At 49.5% G+C, this 10,460-nt stretch overlaps 1 pseudogene; it reads left to right on the top strand.

The window, feature by feature from the left end:
- The window catches only part of LOC132119198 (rho guanine nucleotide exchange factor 10-like protein), a 94,740-nt pseudogene that overhangs the window by 69,052 nt on the left and 15,228 nt on the right, over window positions 1–10,460 (top strand).

Raw genomic sequence — 10,460 nt, 5'->3', positions numbered from 1 at the left:
TTTTGTTATTTTTTTGTATAGCTGGAGACTGCTCTTCATAATCCTGTTCAATGTGCTTTACTTGGTTTCTCAGCTGCAAGCACTTCGCTTCCTCAAGGCTCTAGGTAAGTAGAAACAGAAGCACATAAAATATACATATTATCATACACAATGGTGACATCAGAGATCAAATAGACTATATTTATTATTCCTTACCATTTAATCACATTTATGCAATACAGGTACATGATATTGTAGCACAGTTTGTACTGAATACAGTGTAATCAGAGTTTAGCTATTAATATGTTTTTAAGATACTGAAAAAAATCACAAATGCCAAGGCATGTCAAAACTACTCCATGGCCCCCAAACCACCTCAGACCTCAGGGGATTAATTCTGGATGTTCTGCAAAAAAAAAAAAAAAAAAAAAAAAAAAACCTTTGTCTGCAAAATAAAATGGGTTTTCATAACAAGCCTTGTAAAATCACCTTTAAAAGTTTCACACAGTAGTCTCGTTCTCCTCCCTCCTCTGAAGCAGTGGGCAATTTATCACGTAATCCCCCAAAGCAGGGGGATAAATCCAATTCGAGCCTTGGTTGGGACACAAAGGGACGCCCTTGCCTTTGTCTTTGAATTAATTGTTTTTGTGGGTATACTAAAGAGCATTGAGGTTGGACTTGGGTGGATTTAAAATATACAAGGACACATTAAGTGGGAAATTATTTATTATTAATTATTATTTAGAACCTCTTTCTGGTGCCAAAAATCTTCAGTACTGCGTATCCAAAATATAATTTCACTGACATCTGATTCTAAATCTAAATCTCACTCTGTAGCTAAAAGTCATAGGGGTCATTTTTTAATATATCGTACTCGGTTACTAAACGTAACCTCGGTTCTCTCTAGAAGAGCGAACGAGTACTGCGTCTTAGCTAAGACGCTACGGGAAAAGTCTCTTTTCACGAAATACTGAAGCAAAAAATTATCCTTAATTTTGTATTTTTGTAAAGCGCATTTGCAGCAGTACACAGCCATAGGCGAGACGGCTCGTTCGCTCATTGGCTTGTTCTGCGGCAACTGCACAGCCTATCGAGCGCGGGCTGATGCAACATCAGACCAATAAGGGCGCTTCGCGCCCTTCTTGCCACTTCCCGCCGAAACGGGTGTGGCCCAACCTATAAAAGGAGCTCGAAAAGGCTGACTCACCTGATTTATTTCATCGCCGAAGCGAACCAGAGTGAATCGTGCGCACGGCAGAGAACGCAGTACTCGTTCGCTCTTCTAGAGAGAACCGAGGTTACGTTTAGTAACCGAGTACGTTCTCTTACGAGAGCTCTCTCGTACTGCGTCTTAGCTAAGACGCTACGGGAACCCAATGTAAAACGCCGTGCGCGCAGGGATCACACACCAATAAACCTGAAGCAACGCCCAGGATTTACAGTGCACAGTCACCTGAGGGACTCACAGAGAGTCCAGGACAGAAAAGGGAAAAAGCCCTCCGTCCCATATCTAGCAGCATCCGTAGATGCGGCAATATGACGTCACACAGCCGAGGCAAGGCCTGACCAATGCGGCAATGCGGGTCTTACGCAATACTGCCCATATAACAGTCGGCAGCGCATAGCGCTCGTGAACTCAGAACTCCCCTCAGGGCCCTGATTCGCCTATACCGACAGCAGCCTTGCTTGCAAGGCGGGAACCTCCAGGTTATAGAACCTGATAAATGTAGACGGCGAGGCCCAACCTGCCGCCATACATATATCCTGCAAGGAGATCCCAGTAGACCACGCCCACGACGAGGCGATGCCTCTTGTGGAGTGTGCTCTGACGCCCAACGGGCACTGAAGGCCCCTGGAAGCGTAAGCTAACGCTATGGCGTCAACTATCCATCTGGATAGAGTCTGTCTCGAAACAGCCATTCCCTTGGAACGCCCACCGAACGAGACAAATAGCTGCTCCGTCTGCCGAAAGGCAGCAGAGCGAGACACATAAGCTCTTAAAACCCTGACAGGGCAAAGAAGACTCGAGTCTCCATCCTCCCCTGACACCGGCAGGGCAGACAGGGCAATAACCTGAGCCCGAAACGGTGTGTTGAGGGATTTCGGCACATAACCGTGCCTAGGTTTGAGTATGACTCTTGAGTCATTGGGCCCAAACTCCAAGCACGACTGGCTCACCGAGAGCGCGTGCAAATCACCCACACACTTCACAGAAGCGAGAGCCAACAAGAATACTGTCTTGAACGACAGATGCTGAAGGCTAATCGATTGGATAGGCTTGAAAGGGGGACCTTTCAAGGCCTCCAAAACCGCCGCGAGGTCCCACATAGGGACTGACGGAGGTCTGGGAGGATTCAGCCTCCTAGCTCCTCTGAGGAACCGGATGACTAAATCATTCCTTCCTATTGACTGACCGGACGCCGTTTCAGAAAACGCCGCGATGGCAGCCACATAAACTTTGAGCGTGGATGGGGCTCTGCCCTTATCCAACAGCCCCTGAAGGAAGGAGAGGACCTCCGTCACCTCACAACTAAGGGGTGAATAACCTCGAGCTGTGCACCAGCTGGAGAACACCGACCACTTCGAGGCATACAGACGTCGTGTCGACGGAGCTCTAGCCTGAGTGATGGTATTTAGCACTCTCACTGCGAGATCAGCGGGTAACCATTGAGTGCCCATACATAGAGGGACCACAACTCCGGTTGAGGGTGCCAAATCGAGCCCCTGGCCTGCGAGAGGAGGTCTCTCCTCAATGGTACCGGCCACGGGGCGACATCTGCTAACTGCATCAAATCTGGGAACCATGGTTGGTTCTTCCAAAGAGGTGCTACAAGCAGTATTGAACATCTCGTTTCCCTCACCCGTTCTATCACCTGCGGAAGGAGGGAGACGGGAGGGAACGCATAAGGCGGGCAGCACGGCCATCTCCGTGACAGCGCGCTTTCGTTCTTGGAAAAGAACGCGGGGCAGTGAGCGTCTTCGTGGGACGCAAAGAGGTCCACCTCCGCCATGCCAAATCTCTGCCACAACAGCCGGACTGTTTGCGGGTGTAGAGACCATTCGCCCGTAGGAACATTGCCTCTGGACAGCCTGTCTGGACCCAGATTCTGCAGTCCAGGCACATGCACTGCTCTCAGCGAGCACACGTTGCGCTGAGCCCAAATCAGGAGGCGTTCCGTCAGCCTGCACAGGTTTCGGGACCCGAGACCGACCTGGCGATTTATGTAGGACACCACGGACATGTTGTCCGAACGGACTATGACGTGGTGATCCTTGATATGGGGACAAAAGCGCGTCAGCGCGTTCTCCACTGCCAGCATTTCCAGGCAGTTGATATGATGGAGCTTTTCCCATTCTGACCATAGGCCAAAGGACGGTCTGCCTTCGAGCAGCGCTCCCCATCCCGAAGTGGAGGCGTCCGTCGACACCATTTTCACACTCGGGGAAGTCCCCAGGCTTACACCTGATCGGTACCAGCCGTTCGCTGTCCAAGGTGCTAGAGCCGCAACACAGCTCTGATCGACCTTGAAATGCAGCCGGCCAGACGCCCACGCTCTGCGCGGCACCCGAGCCTTCAGCCAGAACTGCAGGGGGCGCATGCGGAGCAGGCCCAGCCGCAGAACCGGAGATGCTGAGGCCATGAAACCCAGCATCTTTTGACAGTGTTTGAGCGACACAGTCGCGCCACAGCGGAAAGAACTCGCTGCACGCTGAATGCCCATCGCGCGCTGTGGTGACAGCCGCGCCGTCATGGAACACGAGTTCAGAACTATACCCAGAAACAGGATCGTCTGACTGGGGTTCAGCGAACTCTTCACCCAATTGACACTGAGGCCGAGCTTCTCGAGGTGATCGAGTAAAACGGCTCTGTGGTCCATGAGCTCCGCTCATGATCGGGCCAGAACCAGCCAGTCGTCCAAATAATTCAGCACTCGTGTGCCTCTGAGTCTAAGAGGAGCGAGCGCTGCATCCATGCACCTCGTAAACGTACGAGGAGCTACGGACAAGCCGAATGGCAGGACTGCAAACTGGTATGCCTGGCCCTCGAAGGCGAATCTCAAATATCGCCTGTGGTTTGACGCTATCTGTATTTGAAAATACGCGTCCTTCAGATCTATTGACATGAACCAGTCCCCTCTGCGAATCTGCACGAGGAGCTTCCTGGTCGTGAGCATTTTGAAACTGCGTTTCATCAATGCCTGTTCAGCTGTCTTAGATCCAGTATGGGCCGGAGACCCCCGTCTCTCTTGGGCACCAGAAAGTATCTGCTGTACAGCCCCCCCTCGCTTTGAGACACAGGCTCTACAGCCCCTTTGCTCAACAGTTTTGATATTTCGGCCCGAAGTATGTGTGCTACTTCTGTTTTGACCGTAGTTTCGACGCGCGCTGAAAAGCACGGTGGGCGTCGAGAAAACTGTAGCGTGTAGCCTCTCTTTATAATGCCTAGCACCCAATCCGAAACCCCTGGAAGCACTGACCATGCATTTGCATGAATGGCTAAGGGCTGGATGCGAAACGCGCTCTGTTGACTGGGCAACGGCGGCGCTCGAGTGTGCTGCGCATCTGAGGCGGGGAGCGTGCTGATCACAGCGGGCAGATCGCTCTTCCTCGACCCCGTTCCGGGGCTTAACCGACTGGAGGGAGGCTGAGCGGGTCCCGTGGGACTCGATATATCTGCGAGTAACCGTGGGCTGCATGTGTGCACTTTTACCACTTTAAACTCGCTGTCTGCCTGTGCAGAATGTACGTGCACGGGCCTCGTTTTTACAGAAGCCCCGCGCCGTATGTGACATAGTGTATGTGGGCACTGGGAAGTGGGCACGTTTACTATGCGGCGCGCTCGACCGATCTGTGTCGATCTTATGTGCGCTAGCCCTGTGTGCAGGGCTGTGCTTATATGTGGAGATGAGCACTGGGTAGTGGGCATCGTCACTGCATTTATAGCACCATCGGCCGTGGCCGGCCGAGCATGCACGGGTTTCGTTTTTACAGAAACCACATGACGCGTGTGACATAGTAATTGTGGGCACTGAGGGGTGGGCACGTTTACTATGCAGTGTGCGCGACCGACTTGAGTCGACATTATGGGCGCAGGCCCTGTGTGCAGGGCTGTGCTTACATGTGGAGATGGGCACTGAGGAGTGGGCATCGTCACTACATTTATAGCACCATCGGCCGTGGCCGGACGAACGTGCACGGGTTTCGTTTTTACAGAAACCACATGACGCGTGTGACATAGTGATTGTGGGCACTGAGGAGTGGGCACGTCTACTATGTAGTGCGCGTGATCGACTTGAGTCGCTTTTATAGGCGCGAGCCCTGTGTGAAGGGCTGTGCTTATATGCGGAGATGGGCACTGAGCAGTGGGCATCGTCACTACATTTATAGCACCATCGGCCGTGGCCGGGACACCAGAAATTACACCTTTTTCGGGAAATATCTGGGTAGCCGTGATAACGGTTTTCGTGTGCAGGCAAGCGGGCAACCGTACAGGCTTGCGCATTGCAAACAACGCTGAAATAGTCACAATCTCTGGAAACTGAAACAGCGGCGCGCTTAGGTGAGAGCCCGGCCGCAGCGGAACTCGTACACTGGCGCTTCGATGAAGCAGCCATCGTGTGTAGTGCCGACGCAGCGTCATGCAGCATGCGTAGATGGCTTTCCCAGGATGGCTTCGGGGCTCCCGGCCTCACCGTAATCCTCTGCCGCGGTCCCCGCGGCGCGGGGCGACGGCCAGTAGAGCGAGAACGGGGGTCTCGAGCTGCGTTGCTGAAGCTGTTGTGATAACGGCTTTTGTGTGCAGGCAAGCGGGCAACTGTGCAGGCTTGCGCATTGCAGAAAACGCTGAGACAGTCACAATTCCTGGAACTGAAACAGCGGCGCGCTTGGGTGAGAGCTCGGCCACAGCGGAACTCGTACACCTGCGCTTCGATGAAGCAGCCATCGTTAGTAGCGCCGACGCAGCGTCACACAGGAGGCTTTAGATGGCAACACCGCTTTTGCCGCCGTCCAGCAGAGGGCGGACAAAGGTGCGTCGCTATCGCCTGTTCCACCGGCGGAAGTGAGTGGTAGTTCCTGTTTTTAGCATCATCAGTGTGGAGAATGCTAGTGAGACAGACGAACGAGTTCGTGCTGAATATGGAGCGTTCCAAGCCTTCGCCACCTCTTCGTGAAGCTCAGGAAGAAACGAGGCGGGCTTTGAGAAGTACGCTCATCCGAAAGGGAAATACCATCCAGCCGGGAACGAGAGGGGGGGGCGCTGGTGCAAACCACTCGCGGCCGAGACTCATCGCGGCCAACACGATCATTCGCCCAGGCTCCTTCTCGATGTCAGCTCGTCTGCTGGGCTTCTGAGCAGAAGGCGCGAGATCCTCGGAGCTCGCCCAGCCCTCACTGCCCGAAGCTAGCAGAGAGCGCGTGTCCTCTTCCCCCGACGCGGCCCTGAGATCGACTTCCTCGGACGACGCGCCGGCAAACAGCGGGCGCTGCCCACCGGGAAGCGATGCAGGGGGGGCCGGTGAAGCAGGGCGAACCGGCGAGCTCGGTTGAGCTGAAGACGGTTCCGGAATCCGCTGGAAGCGATGCTTTTACGGCGCCTCAGCGCAGCGGAGAATGCAGGCTCAGAGAAAAAGGCCAGGCGAGTCCTCAGAGTCACCATGGCAACAGCTCGCAGTGGGGGCATCCGCCGTCAGCGAGCGAGCGCTGCATGATCTTCACCCAGGCAGGAGACACAGATGACGTACCGGTCTCCCTCGCTGAGTGGGGCTCTGACGAGCCGCAGGAAGGCATCTTAAAAAAGACGCGAGCTCTTTTACGAGTGTGTGTCGCAGGGCGAACACACACACGCACATAAAGAACAGCTTGTATATAACAGGATTGAAAGGATATAGGCGCCGGATAGCGCAGCAGGAACGGCAATGGAAGGCGGCGATGCCAGCAGCTTCAGAATGGCTCGTCCTGCTGATGTGCTTTCTCAGACGGCGCTTGCTTCCTCCGTGATCCAGCGATGCGTGAGCTTCCCTGAAGAGATGAAAAATCTGGTGAGTCAGCCTTTTCGAGCTCCTTTTATAGGTTGGGCCACACCCGTTTCGGCGGGAAGTGGCAAGAAGGGCGCGAAGCGCCCTTATTGGTCTGATGTTGCATCAGCCCGCGCTCGATAGGCTGTGCAGTTGCCGCAGAACAAGCCAATGAGCGAACGAGCCGTCTCGCCTATGGCTGTGTACTGCTGCAAATGCGCTTTACAAAAATACAAAATTAAGGATAATTTTTTGCTTCAGTATTTCGTGAAAAGAGACTTTTCCCGTAGCGTCTTAGCTAAGACGCAGTACGAGAGAGCTCTCGTAAGAGAACTCAATTCGTCCATTTAGTCTGCCAGTGTTTCTCATTAAATGTGTAAAAATGTGCTATCATGCAGCATTTGTAAACTTATTTTCTGTGCTTCTGAGCAATGTAGGCTTGGTCTGCTACATCCTAAGATTACAGTACTTAGAAACAAGCTAGCTAGTATTTCCAAAAGAAAGAAATCATTATTTATTATGATATCACTTCAGTCTTTTTTCTCCACACAGGTCGGTTATTGTGTTTGCAGCTATTTCAGATGAACCTAAGTCGAAGACTTAGATTAAGTTGTGATCTCTTGACCATAATAAGCTGCGATGTGAACCAAACTTTATCCTGCTAACCAAAGGTCTGGTTTTGCAAACTATAGCAGGGTCAAAGAAACCCCTAAAGCAATCAACACATCTTCCACTTATAGCAGGTGTCCTTTTCTTGGTGAACTCGGTTGGACTGGGAGATGTGAGAAGAGGGGAAATGAATCAGTCCTTTGCAACTTCCCAACCTAGCAGTGACAGTAATCAGATCACTCCAACATGGGCTGCTGTTTTTTTTTTCCTCTCATGGGTTAGATCAAAAATAATTACATTGTTTCTAATAAGTCCAAGACAGTAAGCCAGCCAGTCATTCACCAAATTTGCTAATTTTCAACTTAAAATCCCCAAAAATCAAAAACTTTTCATAAAGGATGTCACAGACAAATGGTTGAATGTTTCTAGGGTTTACAGATAGATGGATGAAGTCTTTCTCCCCAGACTACCTTTGTTCCCTTTAGGCTTTTAGTCAATTTTAGTCTAATTAATGCTTGGTTGCCCAGAGCTTTGGCTCTAAGGCTGGTTTTCACGGCTTTCTGGCAAAAAAAAACAAAACAAAACAGAGATGCATCCAGGGCATGATTCCAGATATCTACTCCTCCAAACAGGTACTAATGAGTTTGTCAGGGAACTGTAATTCCACCTAGTCTGTGGAGGAATTGAATTGAAAGTGGAGGGCGCAGATCATCGTTGAAATTAAGCAAATGGATTTGCGCCTGTGTGAGAAAGCGGGAGAACGAGGGCCAGCTGGAGGTTGCGACTGAGTAGCAAAAACACAGAGAGATTCAGATATTTTCCTAGCTTCTTGCACAATGATAAGCCCTCCCTATCTCCTACTGTGTTTTCCGCAACAGGCTTTTATTTGCTCTGACTCGCTCTTCCCAGCCCATGAGATCTTGGCCATCCAGATTCTATGCTATGATACAAATCATACAAATGATTGCTTGCAAATTAGAGGGGAACTGTAAGGCTAAAGACTATATTTAGCCTAGCCATTTTGCTCGCATAACATGACTCAGAATGAGAATTAATCTCTGTTGTCTGGCAGCATCCCTCCGACTCTACTATTGTTTTCCCATTCTTTGGTTGAGATTATACTCCACTCAACCAAGCCCAGTCGCTCAGTATCCTGAGGTAATCATAAATGATGGCCCCTAAACAAGTGTCATTTATATTGTGGCCAGCAGACTCTCTGTAATACTTTTCCCCTTTATCTCCTTTTTTATGTATTTTGTAATTGGAGCAGTTTAGTGCTGCACAAGGAGAGATGAGCCAATTTGTGTGGCAGACATGATGGGATGCTGATCAGTTCATTTAATTTCTAATAGCAAGCGGTTGCTTCCATTGCATTATGCTTGAAAGAATAACCATGAGAGCGGCGGCAGCAGGGTGCAAAGACAAACACTATTTTTCACAAACTGGGGTATCATTAATTTATGATGCAATGCAATCCAAATGTGTTACAAGAGTCTGCATTTTAAAGCAGAAAAATGAATGGGTGTGGAACTTAGATCAATTGTTGAGGCAAGGCACCAGAGGATGGATTTATGAGCAGCACTGTGCTGAAGACTTATTCTGTCAACTATATGTAATTGCACCAAGGATCGAGTTTGTCATCTCAGTCTCTTTCTTAAGAGGGCGATCAGTCATCAGCCCAAAGGAAACCCTCCATTGTCAAACAGCTCAGCGGCTTTCAAAAGACATCTCTCCACCCTACCTTTTCCTCTGGTTCAGCGATGAAAAGATCCCTGGAGTTTCAAAAAAGATGTTTGAAGCTATAGAGCTGCTGCTGCTGGGAATGCATTAGGGGTGATAGAGTATGAATTTTAGAGACTTTATCAAGCCAACGACTATAGGTTAGATTTTTATGAGATATGTGATTTTAACATTGCTGTTACCATGAAATTGAAACCGACAAGGAATAAAATAATAGGGCTGGGAAGTATGAAAGTACACAGGAAGTGAAAGAGTTTTCTGCCGTTTGAAATTTCCTCCATGTGGTTCTCAGGACTGGAAGTGAAAGCACAATGGCGAGGGAGTGGTTGAAAGTGGCAGAAAAACAGAAAGCACTTCCCTTCCTAAATTATTTTCTTTCTCTACCTGTATTGTCATGGATGTGAGAGCGGTTTTGATTGGATGACTACCTGTAATAGCAGTGTCCTTGCTCTGTTTTTGCAGGTAGCTGGTGGGGGCAATTCCACTTAAGGCCAGGTGGACATCTTCTCCTTGAACAGACCCACTCCTCGGCCTGTAAAATCCCTCCAGATGGGAGCTCGAGTGAGGTGTTTGGAGTATGTGCCTGAGCCCACCCCTTCAGAGGATTGCTAAAACTGGCCCTCACAACTCAACAGGAGTTGGAAATACTATCTGTGTGGGACTTGATGATGGCTGGTAATATGTACATATAAGAAATATAAAAATATCTATTGTGTTCTTTTATCTAAAAATAATAAAGTACCTGTTAAATATCTAAAGGAATCTATACACCAAGCCAAGTGAAGGTTGCTCTAAGGAAACTAGACTCCATTATCAAAGATATTGTTGCTGCTTTGGTTCTATGTAAATGAAGTGCCTAATCAATGCTTCCTTTATTTTCCTGTCAGCTCACTTGGCTGTGAGAACCAAGTGGTAGCCAAGTCATAGAGCCTAATAGCTGTTTGTTTTGAGCACATGTCTTGCAATAGGGAAATCGGGAAAGGTAAAAGATTTAATTAAGATTTAATTTAATTAATCAGATTTACAGACATTTCAGAGATAAGAAACAGATGCCTACTATTTTCAGTAGGCTAATAAGAGTTTTGGATGAGTTTTAATGATTCCAAAGTCATTTAT

This window comes from Carassius carassius, chromosome 38 (assembly GCF_963082965.1).
Source record: "Carassius carassius chromosome 38, fCarCar2.1, whole genome shotgun sequence".
In the NCBI taxonomy this organism is placed as follows: domain Eukaryota; kingdom Metazoa; phylum Chordata; class Actinopteri; order Cypriniformes; family Cyprinidae; genus Carassius; species Carassius carassius.
Note: the sequence above shows the minus strand (reverse complement) of the source record. Positions and strands in the feature narration are given on the sequence as shown.